This window comes from Thalassophryne amazonica, chromosome 1 (assembly GCF_902500255.1).
Source record: "Thalassophryne amazonica chromosome 1, fThaAma1.1, whole genome shotgun sequence".
Classification (NCBI taxonomy): Eukaryota; Metazoa; Chordata; class Actinopteri; order Batrachoidiformes; family Batrachoididae; genus Thalassophryne; species Thalassophryne amazonica.
The window spans coordinates 8,602,658-8,624,688 of record NC_047103.1 but is presented as its reverse complement, the minus strand read 5'-3'; the positions used below and the strand labels follow the sequence as shown (position 1 = coordinate 8,624,688).

Sequence of the window (22,031 nt, the reverse complement as noted above, 5' to 3'; positions counted from 1 at the left end):
CAAAATGTGGAAGCAGTGAAGCACTGTGAATACTTTCTGGATGCACTGTGAAGACAGAAATAAAACACTAAACAATAAAATCATTTCCACCAATGTCAACTGCAGGCAGCCCAGACAAAAAGTGTTTTCAGGCTCGATTTCAAAATGTCGACAGAACTGGGCTTTTTTTTTTCTGTCAGCAGATTTGTTGAAACTGGACAACAAGACAAAACAAGAAATTACACAACTTATCAAATGATATCATCAGTGTCATCCATCTGTCTGTGCTTGTAGAGAACAAAGGCTGGTTTTGGACCTACTATGAGGTTTTTTTTAAAGTGATTTGTTCAGAAATCTTATTTCCCTTGCAACTACAACACCTCACCAGCAGGAAGTGCTGCAGCCCCCTCAGCACCCCTCATTCCAACGCCCCTAGCATGTGATGCGCCACATCAAGTGAATGGGAACAGCTGGAAGATTAAGAACATTTTTTCGCACTTAAAAATACATTTACTTGTGATTATGGCGCCGCAGCACCAACAATTATGTTCCCTCCAAAAAAGAAACAAACAAAACAAAAACAAACCATCAAAAACATCTGGAGCCGCCAGTGTTTAGTTCTTCTTACAGGATTGATTGTCAGGAAAAACTGCAGTGTGCTTTCATTTGTTTTTATTGGGATCTGATTGACTTTATCGGGATTAAAGCGACACGCCCACTTCTCCTGAGTGGTCACGTGACCGCGGGCGGACGGTCCGGTGGCCCCTCCCGCTGTCTCTTACATTATTGCGCACGCAGGACAGCTGTGCGCCGCTGCCACGTCGCTGCTGGAGGCGACGCGCAAAAAGTGCGCGCGCGCGCTGCTCGACAAAACTGCGCTACTGCCTTGGAGACAGCGCCACAGCACGCGCCACAGCCACCGCGCGTCGCTCGCGCCGCTTCTCTGTGCACGCACCCGCACGTCCAGGAAAGTTTGCCAGGCTGCTTCTTCTTCTTTTGGCGGAGCTTCCTCGCACCTGCGTCAGCGCTCTGAGCGGAGGCGCGTGGCGTGCGCGGCGGTGCGGTGTCCGGTTCCACAGCGCGGCACGGAGCGCGTGTTCGGAGCACAGACTCCGTGGCTTCCCCGCAGTGACACGCGGACTTTACGAAGTGAGGATATCTGGTGTGTTTTGGCTCGGACGCTCCTCGCGCACGGCTGCGCTCCTCGATGACCGGGAGTTCGGCGCCTCGCCCGGTAAGAACGGACGGTTCCGCCGCTTCTTTCTGCACAGCGTCGTTCTGCAAACCCTGATTTATTTTCTTTTTGTGTGTAATCTCACAAGTGACATGGTTTTATGCTTTGCTCTGCTTTGCTCGAACCTGCATCCCCCCCGTGCTCTGCAGGCGCGCGCGCTGTGGCACGGCCACTTTGGAGAAGTTTTTCACGGTGCAGGCTGTGCAGCACGTGGCCGCTTGGTGGCGCTAGCAGAGTGCAGCTATCAGTAATCGAAATTTTGCGTTGAACAAACGTTTCTTTTCTCTCTCTGTGTGCGCGTGTCTGTGTCAGTTTTAAATTAAAGCCTGTTCGTGCGTTACTACTTAAGAGCTTCACAGGTAGATTTTGAGAAGACTTTTTTTATATGTGTGTATAAAAGAGCTGGAGTTTTCTGTCAAAGTGTAAGTGTTGTGCACTTGCACACTCAGTGCAACCTGCAGTGTTTTCACAGTTCACACTTTTTTGATGAATTATTCAGTGGAACTGACAGAAATATGTTTAATTGACTTTATTGTGTTTTTCATCTTTACTTTTTAGTCTTTTCTCAGCCTTTGCTGTTCGTGCTTGTATTTGGTTTTTGCTTGCAGAGATCTATGTCATATAAAGAAGATTCATTCCTGAACCATCTCTGTCAGGCGTTACCTGATATTTTTGGTCATTTAAGCCGTGGTGCAGACAAGTTCCAGTTTATTACATATGAATAATTGTTGCTTTCAGCAGGTCTCAGACTGCTGTTCACACTCATACAGTGTGTTTACACCTAAAACCTCACAGACACACTATAATCTGTGCAGAATTCAGAGGGGCAGCTTCCTCTCTGACATTTTGGAGACTACTGGTCGATCAATAACAAACATACTAGTTAGTTGCATCCACGTTGGATGCACAAAGGCTGTGAAGACTTTGTGTGGCCTTGGATAAAGAGTGAAATAACAGCATTTCAGGTTTTGTTTTATTTGCTTTTGTTGATTTTATTTTTCTTTTCCAGGGACCTTCTGTTAGTTCGTGTCAATTATCATCTTAATCACATATTTCAGAGGCAGAGTCCTTGAGCAGCTCTATGGTTTCTCTTTGATGTAAAGTTCTCAACATTATTTTATATACATACCTGTGTGTGTGTGTGTGTGTGTATAGACACAAAACTGCACTACTGATATATATATATTTAAAGTGCCTTCTTTCTGTCAGCCTGTCTTATAACTTAAAGCACAACTTGAAGTCATGATGCTTCCACTGAGAGACGACAGTGTGCAGCTTAAACACGATGATAAAAGTTCCATCTGTGCTTCACTAAAAATCTGATCAGTGATTATGTGAAGGGAACAGAAGCTGGTGCTCAAGCTTCTTCTTGGTCTGGGGGTGGAGGAACTTGCTAGTTTTTTTTTTTAACCTAAAACCCAACAATTTGTAGTTCGACCTTTCTGATTGTTGCAAACCTTGAACAGAGAACTGAAGAAAAGATTTATCAGAAACCTGTTTGTCCTAGTAATTCGATTAAAATCAGTTAATCTCTTTAAGGAACAGACCAAGACAGAAACTTCAAAGATGGACTTGAGGACAGTCGATATATATTAGGGGTCCACAGCTTATCGGTGTTGATACTCAACGAGGCCCATAAACGGTAACATATATATGTGTGTGTGTGTGTGTGTGTGTGTGTGTGTGTGTGAGGTGTTAGAGGTCAACTGATTATTGGCCTGTACAATGTCGGAGCTGATAGTCAGTCAGGTGCAAGTTTTAGTCCAGCAGATAACTGAAACAATCCTTCAAATGGTGATGTAATCATCTTTAAAAAAAACAAAAAAAAAAAAACAACTGGCCACTTAAATTTTTAATAACTGACCAGGTCGGCGTCAATTGAAGAATTACACAGGGGTCAAAATTTAAAGATGCTCCAGTCATATTGAAAACTATACCACATTATTTGTGTGATCAGAAAGATTCCAAAAAGGTATAGTTTGGCATATCTATGACTGAATGTTATGGGGTTAAAACAGCAAGAATGGTGCCAAAGGTCAGATTCAGTTTGTACAGGGGTCAAAAGTTAAAGTTGCTCCAGTTTTGGTAAAACGTGATGCAAATTATTGGTTGAGCTAATAGGATTAATAAATGGAATAATTTTGACTGTGTTGAATGTTTGATCTCCAAAGTAAAGGTCAAACAAGGTCAACATCCATTGGATTCTATGACATGTGACATATGTTACCCTGTAACATGAAAACTAAGCATGACAGATGGTCCAAACTATTCTTTGATCTTTATGATCAGACAAATAATGTGGTATCATTTTCAATATGATTGGAGCATTTTTAAATTTTGAGCCCTATGTAATTGTTTAATTGACCACCTACCTGGTCACCTAATGAAACTTCAAATGGCCAGTTGGTTTTTTCAAAAGAGTAATGTCTCCTGAGTATTTGTGCCAGATTTGGTGCTTCTATCACCATTTGCAGGATTCCTCTATAAATATTCTTTTATCTGCTGCACTGTTTGTCCAATCCGAGCATCCAAAGCTGAGACTGTTTCAGAGTTTTCGTGGCTGTCTTGGTGGCTTCCCTCACTCGTCTCCTTCTTGCACTCAAATTCAAGACTGACTTGGAAACGTTCTGTCACAAGAGAAACTTGAGGTTTAGTGTTAAACTGCGACAGAACAGACGCTTTGATATTTTTGATTAAAATGTGTTGTGATGTAGAGATTTGTTTCCACTGTGAGTTGAATCTCCAAGTTTCTCCTGTGTGGAGTTGGGAACTGTGTCTGATGTTGGCGTGTGTGAATGGGTGAATATGAAACTCAAAAGCACTTTGAGCCGCTCGACATGCATAGAAATTATATACAGATTACGTTTTGTAAAATGTGATGTAGAATAAAGTTGAATGTCTAAAAGACCAACAGTTCCCACCGATCAAAGGAAAATAGTTCTTTTTACCTCTGCCAAGGAGGTAATGTTGTTATGGTGGTTTGTCTGTTTGCTTGCCTCTTCATAGCATAACTCAAAAATTCATGAACAGATTTGAATGAAAGTTGTTGATCTGATGCATCATGTTCCAGAAAATAAGTGATTACATTTTGGAGATGATCTGGGTTGTATTCTGGAACTGACATTCACAAGAATGTTTGGTACATAGCAACATTTAACTTAAAAAAGTTGTGAGAGGTTGTTGATGAAATGCTGGGATTTTAACTTTGAATTTGATCTGGAGTATATTGTAGATCCAGGATCCAAAGATGTTTTTAAACACTATTTGGCCTTGGCAGAGGTATGCGCTCTCTGAGTGCCTTCTGGGACACTGTGATGGACATTTTTATTAGTAAAAACATGGCACAGACTAAACCGTGAATCATCCTGGATCACTGGACTTGGTCGGCTGTCGCTGGTCCTGCAGCCTCTGGAAACGTGCTGGTTTCTGTCCCTGGTCATCAGAACGCAATGTGACGGTTCACATAGTTTTTGTTTTTTTTTCCTTTTTATTGTCTGATGCATCACATTCTGTCCATTACTGAGCTCATGCACATTCTGTTACTGAGTGGATTATTTCCCATCCTATTGCTATTTGTCTGGGTGTGAGGAGGTTCTGGACGTGAGCACCGCGGTGCCGATGTGCATCCTCCTGACCTCAGACCGCTGTCATCTGTTCTGTCACACTCTGCTTACCAACAGAAAAAGTGACCAGATGGTAGAATTACTTTTGACTCAGTGTCCACTCCTTTATGAGGTGCTGGAGGACAGACAGAGAGAGAGAGAGAGATGTGAAAGTGCTGAATCAAGAAGTGCTGCCACATGATGCCTTTTGGCAAAACGTTATATTGCAGCCTGAAATATGTTGCACTGTGCTGTGGAAGACTGTTTCCAGCAGTTTAAAAAAAAAAAAAAAACGTTTCAAAAATTTTTTCTCCAGAATCAATTTAAATTATGACATTAAAAAGTCCTTATTTTGACTTTCTGTGTCGACCATTATAAAATAAAAAGTCAAAAATGTTTCTGTATCTGTCAAACGGAAGAGGTATGAAGTTAAAAATTTGACTTTGTTCTCAACATTAGGAGATAAAACATTTATTTTTTTCAAAATAATAAAAATTATTCTGGTCTCATCACAGTCTGGCAGGAGGATGTCTCTCTCACTCCAAGGTCAGTTTTAATCTACACTGAACAAAAACATAAATGCAACACTTTTGTTTTTGCTCCCATTTTTCATGAGCTGAACTCAAAGATCTAAAACATTTTCTACATACACAAAAGACCAATTTCTCTCAAATATTGTTCACAAATCTGTCTAAATCTGTGTTAGTGATCACTTCTCCTTTGCCAAGATAATCCATTCCACCTCACAGGTGTGGAAGATCAAGATGCTGATTACACAACATGACTATTGCACAGGTGTGCCTTAGGCTGGCCACAATAAAAGGCCGCTCTGAAATGTTCAGTTTTATCACACAGCACAATGCCACAGATGTCACACGCTTTGAGGGAGTGTGCAGTTGGCAAGCTGACTGCAGGAATGTCCACCAGAGCTGCTGCCCGTGAATTGAATGTTCATTTCTCTACCATGAGCCGTGTTCAAAGGCGTTTCAGAGAATTTGGCAGTACATCCAACCGGCCTCACAACCGCAGACCACGTGTAACCACACCAGCCAGGACCTTCACGTCCAGCATGTTTAATTCTAAGATCGTCTGAGACCAGCCACGCAGACAGCTGCTGCAGCAATCAGTTTGCAGTACCAAAGATTTCCACACTAACTGTCAGAAACCATCGCAGAGAAGCTCATTGTCCTCATCGGGGTCTCGACCTAACTGCAGTTTGTCATCGTAACTGACTTGAGTGGGCAAATGCTCACATTCGATGGTGTCTGGCTGCTGATCAACTCTATGTGAAGAAGATGTGTTGAACTGTGTGAGGCAAATGGTTGTCACACCAGATAATGGGTTTTTTGACTCCCAGACACCCCCCCCCCCCCCCCGAACTGTAGAACTGTACATTTCAGAGTGGCCTTTTATTGTGGCCAGCCTAAGGCACACCTGTGCAATAATCATGCCGTCTAATCAGCATCTTGATCTGCCACACCTGTGAGGTGGGATGGATTATCTCGGAAAAGGAGAATTGCTCACTAACACCGATTTAGAGAGATTTGTGAACAATGGTTGAGAGAAATAGGTCTTTTGTGTATATAGAAAATGTTTTAGATCTTTGAGTTCAGCTCATGCAAAATGGGAGCAAAAACAAAAGTGTTGCGTTTTATATTTTTGTTCAGTGTATACATATCGTTTTTTATTCTTCATGGGTCTCCTCCCACCACCAGAGAACATGTACGTTAGGTTCTTTTTCTTTTTAGTTCTGCTCTCACTGACATTTTGCACATCTCTGCATCCACCACACTGCAGGACTACCTTGGGTCCTGGAGGGCAACCAGCCAGCCAGACAACTGGTCCATTTCCAACTCTCAAAAGAAACCATCCAGCTGCTCCAGCTTGATGAAACCTGGGCGTGTCTTTGACCTTCTCCATGTTCTCCAGGTTCCTCAACACTGAGACCTCTGTGCAATGGATCAATTACAATCAGTACATCAGTCACAGAGAAACAGACATTTGTGGAATGTCGTAGATGATGTTCCCTCAGTGATCCTCCTCATATGGGTCTTCCTATGTAGCCAAGGATCCTCTGAACACATCCAGCTGTCACCTTAGTTCAACCAGTTAGTGTCCAACTCTCACCACCACACAGTAAGACAGGAAGCCCCAGGACCAAAACACTTGGACATGTGGGTAATTATACGGTAACAAATTTGTAATGGCAAGATAAAATATGGCCAGATTTGACTGTCATTGTAATTTTGTTTCCATGGAATTACCCATTTGTTCAACTGAGAAGATACTGGCACTGGAAGAACATCCAGCATATCATAACTTGTGCCAAATCAACATGCGGATCCTCTGTGGTTGAAGAGGGAATAAATTAAAATAAAATAACTGCCATAGGTAAAAACATGATCTGTTATTTCATTATTTTGACTTAAACCTCGCAATTTTTCATCAAAATTCAGAATTAACCTTTACAGTATGACTTAGAATTTTGACCTTAAAAAAGTATATATATATATATATATATATATATATATATATATATATATAGAGAGAGAGAGAGAGAGAGAGAGAGAGAGAGAGAGAGAGAGAGAGAGAGAGAGAGACTTGAAAGTCAAATTTCAAATAATTCTTAATTCTGTTTTAGTTTTTGTCACATTGAAGAAAAATCAGAGATTTTGACTTATTTTTTTCTAATCTGATATTTTGATGTTGTGACTGACTGCTGGGACCGTCCCCGCTCCCGGGATCGTTCCCGCTTCCAGCTGTGATCGTCTCCCACACAGATGAGAGCCTGCACACATTCCAGCGCCTGTGAAGCGCTGCATATGATTAGCCCGATTGATATTTCCACCGCGTTGGGAATTTGCCTGCGTGCTGACACAGAACACCAGTGCAAACACAGCAATTAGTCGCAGCCGGGAGAATTCCACCACGAAAATGACCCCCGTGCCCTCAGCGGGCTGTGTGGTCACCATGGAAACCAGCTGAATGACAAGCCCATTGTTAGCGACCTTTGATTGTGCGTCTTGCGGGGGTCAAACCCGGTTGGTGGAAAGTGTGAAAGGCATTATCATGCACGTGTAAACTAAACGGCCGTTACCCTCTGGCCTCATGGAGCTATTTAAAAATCCTTTGGTTACTTATTTATCAGACACGAGCAAGATGAGCTTTTGGGATAGTTTGTCTTTGGGAGCAGTCCTGCAAAAAACATCTCAGTTTACGAGTTGTGCTTTGCACAGAAGCCAAAGTTTTCCTCTCAGGATGATTTATTGTGCATGTTGGAGTAAAGTCAGTGGCTCAAACAAATGCTGAAGTGGTTTTCTCTTCATCCCCGTTGGTCTTTGTCCTCGCGCACTAATTATACATCACATCTATTACCATTATCTCGTCCGTCCCTTCTTGCCTCTGCAAGGAGCTCCACGTTCGAAGACGCCCTCCCACAACATTTGTGCTCAGTTTTACAACTCTCCGGAGGTTTGTGGCTATTTGTGCCAGCAGCAGTCTATTGCATTACTTCGCTGACCTATCACAGCGCAGAAAGTTGTCACGCTTTAAGTAAATAGTCTTTTCTCTTCTGCCAGTCACGGTTATTTTATTGCGATGGTGTGATGTTACTATAGCTACCCCCAAGGTTTCCTGCAGGGATCTGAGTGTCTGTCTGTCACAATGGAAATGAAAATGGCTGCAAAACGAAAGTTTATCATCCACAACACTTGTGTTCTTTAAAGGGCAAGGTGTCACAACAGTTGCCATAGCGATCGGGTGGAAGGCATTGAGTGGAATGTAGAAAAAGGTCCCACAGCATCTGTTGTTTATCTTCACAAATGTCTGCATCACGCCGATTGTCACCGTGTAGCATCAGAATGAAGCTTATCTCCAAGGTCACACACATGCAACTTTTTAATAAGGAATGTGAAGGTGTGTGTGTGTGTGTGTGTATATATATATATATATATATATATATATATATATGTATATATATATATATATATATATATATATATATATATGCAGCACGATTTGTGTTCGGGGTGAACTTCCACAGCGATCAAGCAGTCGACTACAAACAGGGTATGGTGACTGGGGGCACCAAGGGGGACGTTTTTGGGGCCTTTGAGTTGAAAGCACACATGGACGAACACATGTACACACACTAGATTAAAGCGTCAAACGTGCATTAACAGATTAAAGCATTAGCCAGTAATCATAAAGAATTAAAGTGAAAGTTCTTTTTGTCTAAGATTTCTAAGTAATAATGATTAAAGTAGAATTTTGTAATAGATCTATAGATTATTTGTAGCAATAATGATTAAAGATGAATTCTGTAGTAGATAAATAAAGAGAATAGATTAAAGCATTAAATTATTGGTTGCCCAGTAACCATAAAGAATTAAAGTGAAAGTTCATTTTGCGTAAGATTAAAGCACATAAGTGACATCAAATCATTAAAGTACAGAAGTGACACACACAGTGGGTACATCTGCTCGTATATATATATATATATATATATATATATATATATATATAATATATATAATAGCCAAGTGGCTTCTGTGTGAATGTGTATGGCTTCGATCACGGTGAAATGGGGGAGGGCTGGCATTTGCTGTGTGGCATGCTTATATATTTTGGGTCAAGGATGAACACTACAAAAATGAAAGTTGATGTGACAAATATTTTTTGAGAAATTAGATAACCAGTAAACATTGGACAATGTACTGCAATGCACCATGGGAGTTCAGGGTTTTGGCGGTTTTAAATGTTTTTGTGGTTTGTGTTAGTTTAACAGTGTTGTTAGGGTTCTTGATTTCTTGTGTTTTTGTAGTTCATTTGGTTTAGTCAGTTCAGCTAAGTGTTATGTTGCTGTTACCATGAGTGACTTTAGTGTCATGTTCCCGGTACCATAAGTGAAAAGTGTAGTGCTTTTAATGTCTTCCGCCAGAGTCTCTGTTTGTCATATTAAAAGCATTGGCTTACAGCAGATTGCTGAAAAGACAAAAAAGCTCTGCATGTGTGTGTGCAATTTTGATCCTGCACAAACTGTATAGAGCTGACATTTGCCATTTGGTATGCATATGTATTTTGGGTCAAAGATGAACAGCGCCAAAACGGAATGTTGATAGGACAAATATTTTTAGAGAAGCTACATATATTAGCAAACAACACTGAAAAATGGACAATTGATATGTATATTCTGGACTCACACGCCAATCCAGCAGTGGGCGGTGCATCGTGTATATATTAAAAGTGTGAGTGCATGTATGCATGATTTTATTTAGTAAGTTCAGTGTAAGTACTAATATAATTGTAAATACATTAAAAATACATGGATGACACAAGAAAGTGAAAACACATTTCTATTGTGGTCCATTTAAAAATCAGATGACAACATAGTAAAATAATAACAATAATAATAGTGTGTATATGATAACAAGAACCTAAACAATTTGTAAATACATTGAGACAGTAAATTAAAATAAAAAAATGTAATTAACAGGAGATGAAAGGGTTGAGTTCTAAAAATTATTGAGGTCTTAGATTATAAAAACATTCTGGGCTCACACACCATTCCAACACATTATAGAAACTTTGCTCAATTTATCACTGCCCTTGAAAAATGTTGTGAGCTACTTATTTTATAGACATGACTCAGTCTAGATCCCCATGGATCCCTACAGGCAAGCTAGTGTGTGTGTGTGTGTGTGTGTGTGTGTGTGTGTGTGTGTGTGTGTGTGTGTGTGTGTGTGTGTGTAAAGCTGGAGTATATTTCAAGTGCTGGCATTAGGGCTGCAACAAATGATTATTTGGATCATCGATGAATCTGATGGGGTTTCGACACGATTAATTGGATTACCGGGGAATGTTTTTAAAAATGTGCCAGGGAAACTATTTTTCTCTCCTTCCATCACTTTATTTAACAACAGAACATTATTTGAAAACTTAAAATTCTTGAAAATCAACAAATCATCAAATGTCCTTTGGCTGCTGAAATATAAAATAATAAAGAATAAAACAGTTTATAATAAAGAACAAAAATAATTATTTCAAATGGCATTGCTTTATCAAAGTGCTGAGTTGCCATAAAACAACATTGAAACATATAAATGTTATAAAATATATGGTGAAAAAAGAGGTATTTTTGTTGCTGCAAATGAGCAATTAGCATAACCAGTTAACCATAAAACCTAAATCAAAAACTGTAGACTGACTCATTATTTGTGCAACATTCTCTGTATAACTTGTAAACTATGTGGTCATTTCACAATGACACACGTGACTCATGTCTCTTTCTCTAAAATTGTATTGTAGCATTATTAGTTATTATTACTATTGTTGCTATTATTATTATTAATATATAAATAAAAATAAATTAAAAATAGTATAATTTGTAATACATTTGACGCTTTTACAACAACAAACGCTGAACCATTAATTATTATACAGAAAACAAATGCACAAACATGCTGAAATGCCAGCAGCTTAATGCTAACTTTAACACTGAAAACGCCATAGACATGCTAACGCATTAGCTTTGGCGTTAGCATCAAATACATCTATCAACTGTTTCAGAAGACCATAACAGATCAGTTTAACATAAAAAGGTAAATATTCCTCACAGTCATGTGCTCTTTAGGGTTTTAGTAGGGAAAATTAAGATAAAGCGAAATAAAACAAATGAAACCATTGAAGCAGCAACTCGAAGCACTCCTTCATTGGTTCAATCGATGACTAAATTAGTTGACAACTATTTTCATAAATGATTTTAATCGATTAACTTGATTAGTTGTTTCAGCTCTAGCCGGCATAAACACATTTCACTTAACTTTTAATTAGTTTTTAAAGGATACATTACATTCACAGAGCCGACGCATTTGTCAGAAGTGACTTGCGGAATCGTACTCGCGCCTTATCCACAGAGAAATGGAACTTTCCCTTTTTCTTTGTCCTTTTCAGAAAGTCTTCTGTAAACATGACACCATCAGAAGAAACGTCTGCGTAAACAAAACTACTGAAAATGACTGAAAATGCTGTAGTATATATATGCAAAGCCTGTATGTGGCGCTATAACACCCCCACAAAAAACAAATAATCGGAGAAGATGACGTGGGCCGTAAAGCTTGATGGCGAACATGCATACTAAAGAGCAAAAGCTGAGGCGAGAAGAGGAGCAGAAGATTTTGCTGCTGTAGTCCCAGTAAGCTCAGTAGCTTCTGTAGCACAAACACAAGGCTGTCGTCCACCATTGTTATTGTTGTGTGACATATTGCAGCCGGGCGTAAGGCTGAGGTTAGAGAGGTAAGGCTATGACATCATTGTTTCACAAAAGTTATGTATTTTTGTTGTACACATGGAAACACAAAGGCGGTGTACTGAGATTTGTCCATTCTGGCCTCGAAAAACGCCGGTTCCCTGCGGACAAAAGTCCAATACGATACAAAACCTTTGCGGTTAGGCCTAAACTTGTGTGCGTGTGGATGAACTCTTGAGCTACAGGAGAATTTGTGGATCTCCAGAGCGACGTCATGCACGTGACCCTGGCTGTCCACAAAACAGCAAGGCATGCTAATGCTGTTAGCATTTGAAATACAGCGTCATCAACAATTCTTGTAATTATGTCAAATTTATGTCCGATGTTTCATTGCACAGTTAGAAGGGGAATCTCTGCAATGATACTTCACTAAGCTAGGCTACCCTAAGGGGCTGAGAAGTCCTCTTAATCTGAACAAAATTAGAAGGAGTAATTAGCGGTGATGTGACAAAGAGGCCAGGTTTAGAATTTGGACAAATTTGATCTTGATTCCAGCTTTATTCATCCTGACGGCGATTAGAATCTGTAAAAGCTTGGAGGCCTAAAGATTCGTATGTATTGAGGCTTTTCAGGTTTCAAATCCCGCAAAATCTCGGAGAGGTCGCCGCGCTGCGAGATCTCAGTAACATTGAGAACTGCACTGATACGCTCTGATCACGCTTCACTTTAACCGCTGCACACGGACAACACAATTAACATCGCAACATAAAACTATTTTTATATTGTGCCTAAAACTCTCATTAATATATTCTCTGGGTTTATAGACGTTGTTATTGCATTTAAACATTGAGAATCACAGTCTGTCTCTCCGTTATTTTCAATGGGAGCTGTGAGCTACGCTCGCTTCCTGATCATGTCGTTCTGGAGGAAAGTGAAGTTTGCTCTTTAACATCTAGATTATTGTTCTTTACAACACTGTCCTCTTTGTTCCAGACTAATATATATAATATGTCTGAAATTCGGTTTGCGTTGATTAAATTTCCACGCAGATTAAACGTAACAGACACGGATTTTTTGTTATAATTGTTTTAGCAAGTTTTCAGGGTATCATGCAGCAGTCTCTTATTAACGTCATGAAAAGCATAAAAAAATGACATTTTTGTAGTATAATATTCATTTACAATTGTCATCGTATGGATTCTCTATGTTGTTTTGACTGCAGCGACTCTCTGGCACGCAAGGGATTATGGGATACGTGAAAACCCCAAATTCATTTTTTAAAACTGGATCAGGTGTTTGGCTGCATCTTTGTGCCAAAATCAGACACGCTAACAAACGGTGCGTGTGTTTTATTAAACAGCAACAGCTTCCTGCAGCCATAATACTCTTGATCACTTGTTAATGACTTTTTTAATGCAGTTATATTGAAAAGCTTATGAGGAAAATGCAGCATTAATCATCAAGATCCTTGTTATTCATGAACATTGTTCTGAATCCTTCTGAATCTGCTCAGTTGAATGGAAGTTACTTGTGTTTAAAAATGAAATGAAAGGACATTTGTGATAGAAAGCATGCTTTTGATGAAGTGTTCACTACAAACGTGTTGTAATTTTTTTTTCCTGTGATGGCATCCATCCTGTAATCGCCCTCAATTCCTGCTTTCTCCTTGTAAATTAATTTGGAATTCTGGGAAACTTCAGGCCCGTTTGTTTGTCTGTGTTCCTGTTTGTATACGTCCGTAATTGATGCGTTCTTTCCCCATTGCTCATTTCAGTGTTATTGCTAAAATGTTGAGTAAACACTATTGATTATGGCGGTTGCTGTGATGGTGGCCGAGCTAATATCGTCGCAGGATGTCCCTGGACATGAGGTTGCATTGTCCATTAGTTTGAAGGGTGACTTCGGCATGTTGCAAAGTTTTTAAAATGTTGCAGAGCAGCGTTTTGAGCCTAGACTGTATCTGTCTTGGACAAAACCTGCCTGACGCCACCATGTAGGTTTCTATAGAGACCCGGAACAGCCATTATGAAGCCCATATCTGGGTGTCGCTGTGTTGTCCGTGTTGACTTTGGCTACATCATAAAAAAACGCCCATATATGGCTAAAGGGATGGCGCGTGAGTGCCGAAAGAAGACTGTTGACACCGCTTTCTCTGAGTCCAAACCAGCTAACAGGCTAACCTCAGTTCAGGTGTTTATTAAATCTTGTTTTGAGGGGACTCTGCCGTGGCTCTCCTAATGATTTGAAAAGTTATGAGCCGCTCATTTTCTCATTAATGGTACATTAAGGGATTAGGGTATCGACAGCTGCTAAAAGTGCTAACACCGTTAGCTTACAACATTAAAAAATGACCAGAGTTTCACTCAGCACGAATGTTGCACCAGGGACAGCGTAGGTAACTTGTTATGACATTTCACCACATAAGGTGTATTATTCCAGGTTTTTGTAATAAAATACTCCAAATGAAACAGACACAACAACACAACAGCTAGCAGCCGCATCGAGCGGACGCTGAGCTAAAGACGCGAGGAGAGGCAGAGGTTGGCTCGGCGGCCACTGTCAGTCAAAGTGACCACACCCACAATTATACAGAACTTTAAGGCTCAAAATGTCTTAAACTAAGAAGCTGTAAAAAATTCCCCTTCATACAGTTGTCATGGATGGAGATCTACTGTATTTTCTGGAGTAGGCCATGTTTTTTTTTTTTTTTGTACTAGTTTGCTGCGACTTATATACTGAAAATATCACATATCATCATAAAAGAAATAATAGTTAGAACGACTATTTATTTTGGGCTTTCCCAGCAACCAAAGCACTAAACAAAATGAACTCCAATAATTAAAGAATAAATGTTAAAGTGAGCAAGTTCTCATTCAATTCCATATAAAAAAAAAAAACAGTTGTATTCACCTTATTCAGGAAGTCAGGGTGGGCGGCGCCATTTTGTCAAGCAACTTCCTGTTTGTCACTGCGTCAGTGATTATCTCCATGGGAACACAATACGGTAGAAGTGTCCGAACATGAGCAGTATTAATTGTTCAGTTAATAGGTGCCACAACAACTGGAAAAAGAGGAAACTATCACTTTCAGAACGATGTTTTGAACATGGAAAGCAGAGATCTGAGTGCTGTGGACCAGCATTTAACTTGTTCCCTCCTCCATTGAAATACGAGGATCTCCGGTGCTCACTAAAGGCGCTGAATTTGAAAAATCCACCCAGACGTCCCTGTCTGTTCTTTTTATTTTATGAAGAAAAAAAACCCACACCACTGGATCTTTACCCAGAGAAATTATTTGACTATTAACGCTCTGTTGAAGAAGCCACATCGGACGCTAGTGAGACAAACGGGTAAGCTGTGTTTGTAGCATTAGCTCCTATCTTATTTACTCATTTTCTGGCGTTTGATACAACCAAGCACTGCATGAAATAACACCATATGTATATTAACGTTACGTAATCTTGGCATTACAGTGATACTACTTGTTGAGTAGTATTTTAACTTGATTGTGCTTTTATATGAGCTTCAGCGGCGCTGTGCGGTGCAAAGGTCGTAGTTCCTCATAGCGAAACTGTCCATGCCGAGTGACAACACAAAGTAGTTAAAAATAATCGAGGGCCACTTTTTCATGTCATCTTCTCACTCTGTTCTGACCCGTGGGTGAGCCAGAGTCGAGCCCTTTGAGCTTTTCAAAAAGGTTTTTATTTCTAACCATGTAATATCTTCCGTTGTTCTGTATTGAAAACACTGCTCACCGGAAGTCCTAATCCAAAACGGAAATGCCTCTGCTGTAAAAGTGGGCGGGGCTGAATAAGGTGAATAGTAATGAAGTAAAAATACTTCACTACTGTACTTAAGTACGTTTTGAGAGACTTTGTACTTTACTTGAGTTTTTTAAAATTCAGCTTACTTTCACTTTTACTTCACTACATTTCCGACCTTAATTGCATACTTCTACTCCGATACATTTTCTATGCACCATGCCGTTACTCGTTACAAAAAAAACCACACACACACACACGAGAAAAGTCATGTTTTCACCCAGAGACATCACTGATTACTAGTGACTGCAACGAAGTCAGGCCGATTTGTCATGAGTCATGTCCGGTAGGCTTTTTTGCAGTTGTGTACTTGGGGGGTGTTTGTCAGGAAAATGATCATTTCTCTACAATAATTACAGACCTGCAGCGGGTCTGTAATCAACTTTTCTGCAGCACGGCTTTACTTTGAATCTTGAACTAATTGAAGCAGTGATTCGTGAATGTTTTATTTCACGTTTTATTTCGCTTTATCCTTATTTTTTCCCGCTAAAACCCTGAAGAGCATATGTCTGTGAGTAATAGTTAATATTTTTATGTTAAACCGGCCTGTTATGGTCTTCTGAAACAGTTGATAGATGTATTTTATAACTTAAAAAAGGGGCCGATGCTAATGCGTTAGCATGCCTATGGCATTTTCAATGTTAAAGTTAGCATTAAGCTGTTTGCATCAGCACGTTTGTGTTGATTTGTTTTCTATATAATTAATGGCTCAGCGTTCATTGTCGTAAAAGAGTCAAATTGTAATTTTTTTAATTTATTTTTATTCATATATTATAGCAACAACAATAATAGTCTACATAATAGACAATAATAGTCAATAATAATAGACTAATAATGTTACAATACAGTTTTAGAGAAAGAGACAAAAATAACCTAATGAAACAAAACACAACAGAAAAGATAAAACCATTTAACAATGAAAATAAATAAATACATATAGAAATAATTAACTGTTTCCTGTGAACACCTAGTGAGTAGCCTACTCTCCTTTAGGTTGTGAAACCTTGTTTCTGAAGTGTTTTTGTGTGATGTGCACAGTTTTCAGTATTTTTGACTAATACTACCAGTCATTTACAAGCCTAGTAATATAAAAAAAAAAAAATCAGTCAGTTTTTGATTATTAACATTTACTTGTACTTTTACTTTCAATACTTGAGTACATTTAGTTGTACATTACTTGTCATACTTAAGTACAATAAATACTAGATACTTTAAGTCTTTTACTTGAGTAGCATTTCAATCAGTGACTTGAGCTTCTACCAAAGTCATTTTTTTAATGGGTATCTGTACTTTTACTTAAGTGTGATTTTCCGGTACTTTATACAACACTGAAGAAAAAGGTCCAACTTTAGAGCAAAAATTGGTTGGGTGGAACCGATTGGTTCTGAGTTTGCCATCAGTAATTTGGAGTAACAACAAAAAGATCTGGTTTCATACTCAGCTACACATTTGAGCCATGATGTAATTTTGCTTTTATGTTCCTGTTCTGGTGTTTGTTTGTTTTTTGCCACATTCAGTGAGAATAATCACAGTACGATTCAAAGCATCTGTCTTTTTTTTCTGGGTTCATACCAACGTGTGCTAATTTGGTATTCCACCTTAAGCCCAGTTGAGTGTCTCACAAAGTTTTTTTTAATGGTGTTAGTTCAGTTGTTTTGGAGTAATTCAGCCAGCAGTCCAACAAATGGGTAGAAACACTTTCATCCTGGTGGAGGTAATGATGTGTGTAAAAGTGGTGGGATGATTCTTGTTGAAGATGCAAAAGAAGCACTGGCGATTCCACGCTGAATATAAAATGGCACAAACGAAGAGCAGCAGGTGCCGGAAATAATTTGAGTGTACTGGAGATACGTGATGCTGGATGAGCCACTATTTCTGCTGCTGCTCCGATCCAAGAATGAATGTTGTGGTTAGAGTGAAACATCCAGTTGCGTGTCCGCACGTCAAAGGGAATTAGTGGCGCTAAACCAGCGCTGAGTTGCCAGGGCCGTTACAGCACATTAGCACCGCCGCTCTCCGCTTTACAACCACAAACCTGGGATCTGTTTCTGAACCACTGTGGCTGTACAAGGAAAGAAAAAGGCAGACTCTATTTGGGTCAGAATGAATTAATCCGCAAAGCTTCTTTTTCAGCAGAGGTCATGCCGAGAGGATGTTGGAACGATTAAAAATGGAGGGGCCTCCGAAGTTCTTTGACAACACCAGAGCTGATCATCACAAACTGAGCTAAGTTTAGAATCGTTAGTAAGCCTCTGAATTGTGTTGAGAGAGAGAGAAAGAGAGAGAGAGAAAGATGTGCTGAGACGTAATGGGTCGGATTTGAAAATGAGAGGTGGAGGAAGAAGAGTGAAGAGCAGCTTTGTTTATTGACTGGGTGCCACGAGGCCGTTTGAAGGGTGAAATGAGTCATGAGTTGTCACCACACAGACACGGGGAGAAATGCAGGCCCTTTTTTTTTCTTCCTCTCTCCTCTTTGGACCGTCGCTCGGCTGTATTTCTCTGTGAGATGAATGACTTTGAAGCATGAATGAGAGGATGGTTTGATAACGGCGCTCAGCTCGTATATTTCTCTTTTATAGGAGCAGCTCCTCTCTGGCTGCTGCTTGTAGCTCGGACGTGAGAGTAAAACTGGACTGCCTCCTCTGAGACGCGTCGCTATGTATAGTCGCCGTTAAATTAGCCGCCTACATTCCTTAAAGCGCATATAAGGACTGTTAGTTTGAAGCGAGTAGTTATTTGTGTTTTAAACACATTAAAATTACATTTTAATAAGAAATCAATCAGTAAAATTCTAAACCTGTATTTGTGGGCTACTGTAACAAAACCAAAAATATATCTTCTTCCTGTTTGGTGATTGATGCAGTTGGATGTTGGTGAGTTTTCTTTGTTTTTGGTGATGTTTCTCCCCCCAAACAAAGAAAGTCAATGTTGAAGCGTTCCTGGGAGTGTATCTATGTTCCCAGAACCCTGTAGTCCCAGGGTTTTGTGTTCCCAGAGCCATACAGTTCCATGTGGTCCTTTGATCCTAGGGCCCTATTTTCCCAGAGCCATGTGGTCTGTGGTCTCATGGTCCTAGGGTCCTGTGTAGGGCTGAAACGATTAATCGAGTAATTCGAATAATTCGATTACAAAAAATGTTTGAGGCAAATTCTGTGCCTCAAAGCTTCGTTTAACGTTGTAGTACATATGCCAGGCCTGTGTGTGGTGCTGTAATGCCCCCAGAAAAACAAACAGAAGAAGAAGTAGAGCAAGCGCTAATCAAATTAGCACAAAAGCTACAGCTTTCCAACGTGACAAACAGAGTGAAATAAAGCCTTTTAGGAAAAAGACGGGCTACACTGATCATCTGAAATAGCTTACTGTGCATTTAAAGCAAAGCAGTGTGTTTTTTTTTTTTTTTTTAAACAGTTTCGTCCGCTGGCTGCTCTACGCGCGGCGGCCGGCTGCTGTCTCTCTCTGCCCGGTGTGAGCGGCTCAGCACTGCCCTCACACAGCTCCGTCCCGGCCACAGTCTCTGGAAGAAGTCCACACTTTCTAATGTGTGACTCGCAATGAGTGTTTCGCTTTTTAATTTTCGCTTTTTTTGGGCAACACACAATGCTTCACAAACACGGGAACTCAAATAAAATAATAATAATAATAATAATAATACATAAACCAGTGACTGCGAGGCTGCATGTTCAACCTCCAGCAGAAAATGAAATGCATTGGCTGAATCGCAGAGCAGAGGGAGTGTTAAAAAGAAATTCATGCAGGGACCCAGTCCACCACCTTAATAAATAAATAAATGAATAAAAATGGTTAAATTTTACAAGTTGTGGAAAACAAAAAACAGAAAGCCACATCCCATCACCATTTCAGCAAAATGTCAAGACTTTGACTGAGCTCCTGACACCAGGAAAGATCCAAAACGTGTAAAGATGTGAAAAAAAATAAATAATTACCCAGAAAAACACAAAGGGATACACTAAATTTGACAGTCTCTGTGGTGACACAGTGACACTGTGCCATGACTTAGGGAGAGCACTGGACTGTTAATGTTTTAAAACGCAAAAGTAGTTTTTATCCGATTACTCGATTAATCACCAGAATAATCGATAGAATACTCGATTACTAAAATAATCGATAGCTGCAGCCCTAGTCCTGTGTTCCCAGAGCTGTGTAGTTCCAGGACATCAGGGCTCCATTTTCCCAGAACCATGTATTGTGAGGGTATTATGGTTCCAGAGCTCTGTGGTTGGTTGGCTATGTGCTGGATCTAGGGCCATAGGACCCTGGAAAAATGAGCATATATATATATCTGGGGAGCATAAGGTCCTGGCAACATAGGAAGCTAGGTCTAGGGAGTGTAGAATCCTGGATGCACAGGATCCTGCCTGGAACATGGGAATGTAGGACTAGAGAACATAGTACACTGGGAATATGGAAGCCTGGGAACATGGGAATCTAGAACTAGAGAACATAGGACACTGGGTGCATGTGAGCCTGGGAACATGGTAATCTAGGACTAGAGGACATAGGACACTGGGATTATGTGAGACTGGATACATGGGAATCTAGGACTAGAGGACATAGGACACTGGGAGTATGTGAGCCTGGCTACATGGGAGTCTAGGACTAGAGGATGTAGGACACTGGGAGCATGTGAGCCTGGGAACATGGTAATCTAGGACTAGAGTATGTAGGACACTGGAGAATGTGAGCTTGGGAAGATGGTAATGTAGGACTAGAGGATGTAGGACACTGGGAGCATGTGAGCCTGGGAACATGGCAATCTAGGACTACAGAACGTAGGACACTGGGAGCATGTGAGTCTGGGAACATTGTAATCTAGGACTAGAGAATGTAGGACACTGGGAGCATGTGAGACTGGGAACATGGTAATCTAGGACTAGAGGACATAGGACACTGGGATTATGTGAGACTGGATACATGGGAATCTAGGACTAGAGGACATAGGACACTGGGAGCATGTGAGCCTGGGAACATGGTAATCTAGGAGTAGAGAATGTAGGACACCGGGAGCATGTGAGCCTGGGAACGTGGGAATCTAGGACTACAGAGCGTAGGACACTGGGAGCATGTGAGCCTGGGAACATGGTAATCTAGGACTAGAGTATGTAGGACACTGGGAGAATGTGAGCCTGGGAACATGGTAATGTAGGACTAGAGGATGTAGCACACTGGGAGCATGTGAGCCTGGGAACATGGTAATCTAGGACTAGAAAAGGTAGGACACTGGGAGCATGTGAGGCTGGGAACATGGTAATCTAGGACTAGAGAATGTAGGACACTGGGAGCATGTGAGCCTGGGAACATGGGAATCTAGGACAAGAGGACATAGGACACTTGGAGTATGTGAGCCTGGATACATGGGAATCTAGGACTAGAGGACATAGGGCACTGGGGGTATTAAGAGTATGTGACCCTGGGAACATGGGAATCTAGAATGGCAGAATATAAGACACTGGGACAAAATAATCTAGAACTGAGAGCTGTGGAACACTGGGAACATAGCACACTGGAAGATAAGAATCTAAAGCAGATGACCATAGGACCCTGGGAATATAGGAATATAGAAATGTTGAACTGGGGAACATAGCACACTGTACGCCATAAGTCTGGGAAACATTTAATCTTGGGAATATCGGAATGACCTCAGCTTGGGAGGTCTACAGACAAGTTAAACAGTTATCACAAGTACTGGTACAAAGAGATTTTTTGTTTCTAAGTTAGTAAAAGCTGTTTTTTTCTAAATTGCTAAGGTTTATGTAGAAACGTGTGGCTAACATTCCCTGATGAGCTCTGCACTGTAGCTGCTTGAACATGTACATATACACACACTGTTCCATAGATATATTTACAGCGGGTGCTAAAGACTTTGATGGGTGTGAGATTTTCGTCCTCGTGGGACATGCATCTCGGCGGCTTATCTTTCTAGAAGGCGCATATCATTATACGATAAAAAGCTCTTTTCATGTGATGTGTTTAGAGTGATCAGAGTTTCATCTATTGCACCGCAAACAGCTAGAGAGGCCTTAATTTGATCAGCAAGAGGATATAAATACAGAAAATCCTTTAATCTTCTGCAAATGAAATCATTTATCTGTACTTTGAAATCATTACGAACAACTAATCAGAGCAATATCC

At 40.4% G+C, this 22,031-nt stretch overlaps 1 protein-coding gene across 3 annotated transcripts in view; it reads left to right on the top strand.

Annotated features, from left to right (window-relative positions):
• The first annotated feature begins 983 nt into the window (after window positions 1-983).
• The window catches only part of sema5a (sema domain, seven thrombospondin repeats (type 1 and type 1-like), transmembrane domain (TM) and short cytoplasmic domain, (semaphorin) 5A), a 447,076-nt gene continuing 426,028 nt past the window's right edge, over window positions 984-22,031 (top strand). For 2 of the 3 annotated variants that reach the window (XR_004557944.1, XR_004557932.1), the window contains exon 1: window positions 984-1,213. The gene's annotated coding sequence lies outside the window, so the exon portion shown is untranslated. The remainder of the gene's footprint in view (window positions 1,214-22,031) is intronic. The other variant, XM_034159873.1, reaches the window with a different exon arrangement.